Source organism: Tamandua tetradactyla, chromosome 3 (genome assembly GCF_023851605.1).
Source record: "Tamandua tetradactyla isolate mTamTet1 chromosome 3, mTamTet1.pri, whole genome shotgun sequence".
Taxonomy (NCBI): domain Eukaryota; kingdom Metazoa; phylum Chordata; class Mammalia; order Pilosa; family Myrmecophagidae; genus Tamandua; species Tamandua tetradactyla.
The window spans coordinates 138,277,977-138,280,277 of NC_135329.1; the positions used below are offsets into that span (position 1 = coordinate 138,277,977).

At 35.2% G+C, this 2,301-nt stretch overlaps 1 non-coding gene across 1 annotated transcript; it reads left to right on the forward strand.

Moving 5' to 3' along the window:
• The first annotated feature begins 787 nt into the window (after positions 1-787).
• Positions 788-893, forward strand: LOC143678430 (U6 spliceosomal RNA). The gene has a single exon (XR_013173240.1). It is a non-coding gene; the product is annotated as a U6 spliceosomal RNA (small nuclear RNA).
• Positions 894-2,301: the final 1,408 nt, after the last annotated feature.

Here is a 2,301-nt window from a genome sequence, read left to right on the forward strand (position 1 = left end):
CCAACAATGAATGAGTGTTCCTATTTCTCCATATCCTCTCCAACACTTATTATTATAGATATCGTAGTGGGTGTGAAAAGAAGAGTATCTAGTTTTTTATTTGCATTTCCCTAATGGCCACTGATGTTGAGATTCTGTTAATGTCTTATTGGCTATTTCTTTGAAGAAATGTTCATTCAAGATTTTTGCCCAATATTTCCAAATATTTTATCCATTTTATAGTTTGTGTTTTTAATTTTATGAAGACATCCTTTCATGGACAATTTAAAAAAAAATTTTGATGAATTCCCATGACAATTTTTTCTCTTGTTGATCATAGTTTTGATTTAAAGTCTAAGAGACTATTACCTAACACAGACTTAAAGATGCTTTCCTATGTTTTCTTCCAGGAGTTTTTTGTTGTTTGTTTTGTATGCTCTATAGTGGGGTCACATTTCATTATTTTTCCACGTGAGTATCCCATTATTGTAGCACCATTTGTTGAATTTTTGATTGCTTGTTTTCTAGGGAAGTGCATGGATTGGGAATTGAAGCCAGATCTCCCACATGGCAGGTGAGAATTATACCACTGAACTACCCTTGCACCCTCTTCTTCTAGGAGTTTTATGGTTCTGGTTCTTGTGTTTAGGTTTTGATCCATTTTGAGTTAATTTTTTGTACATGGTATGAGGTTGTGGTCCACCTTCATTGTTTTAATATATATATCTCCAATTTTCCCAATACCATTTAATAAACTATTTTTTCCCCATTGAGTGGACTTGGCAACCTTGTCAAAAATCAGTTGGCCATGCTCACTTTGGCAGCACATATACTAAAATTGGAACAGTACAGAGAAGATTAGCAGGCCCCTGCACAAGGATGACATGCAAATTCATGAAGCATTCCATATTTTTCCAAAAAAAAGAAAAACCAAATCAATTGACCAATGATGTGAGGGTTTATTTCTAAACTCTCAAATCTATTCCATTAGTCCATATATCTATCCTTGTGCCTGTACCATATAGTTTTGATTACTGGAAACTTTCTTCTTCTTTTTCAAAAGATCGTTTTGGCTATTTGGAGCCCCTTACCCTTCCATATAATTTTAATGATTTGCTGATCCATTTCTGCAAAGAAAGCTATTGGAATTTTGACTGGTTTTACATTGAATCTGTAAATTGCATTGGGTAGAACTGACATCTTAATGATATTTAGTTTTCCAATCCATGAACATTGAGTGCCTGTGCTGGTTTCAAAGGAAGTATGCCCCCTAGAAAAGCCATGTTTTAATCAAAATCCCAGTTCATAAAGGTAGAATAATCCCTATTCAATACTGTATGTTTGAAAGTATAATCAGATCATCTCCCTGGATGATGTGATTTAATCAAGAGTGGTTGTTAAGCTGGATTAGGTGACAACATGTTTTTACCCATTTGGGTGAGTCCTGATTGGTTTATTGGAGTCCTATAAAAGAGGAAACATTTTGGAGAATGAGAGATTCTGAGAGAGCAGAGAATGCTGCAGCACCAAGAAGGAGAGTCCACGAGCCAGCAATCTTTGGAGATGAGGAAAGAAAATGCCTCCTGGGGAGCTTCATGAAACTGGAAGCGAGGGGAGAAGAACTAACAGATGACACCATGTTCACCATGTGTCCTTCCAGATGAAAGAGAAACTCTGACTGTGCTCACCATGTGCCCTTCCACTTAAGAGAGAAACCCTGAACTTCATTGGCCTTCTTGAACCAAGGTATCTTTTCCTGGATGCCTTTGATTGGACATTTCTATAGACTTGTTGTAATTGGGACATTTTCTTGGCCTTAGAACTGTAAACTAGCAACTCATTAAATTCCTCTTTTTAAAAGCCATTCCGTTTCTGGTATATTGCACTCCAGCAGCTAGCAAACTGGAACAGTCCTCTTCTATTTATTTAGATTTTCTTTTATTTCTTTTAGAATATTTTGTGTTATTTTCCGTATACAAGCCCTTTATCCTTGGATAAATTCATTCCTAGATATTTGATTCTATCAGCTTCTATACCCTTTGTTCACTCACCTTTCATTGTACTTGTTACATGTTATATTTTTTATACATGTATTTCCAAAATCATAGATTACCATTCCTTTTTAGATCCATTTGCATTTTAGATTATGTAAGAAATAAAAAGTAGAGTTATGTATAAAAAATACAATAAAATAGTTCTGGTATTTATAATTACCACTGGTTACCTTTACTGGAAGTTTTGTCTTTATTCCGCTTTAATCCATTGTCCAGTATCCTTTCTTTCTGTCTGAAGTAGTCGCTTTAGCCTTGCTTTTAGGTCAGG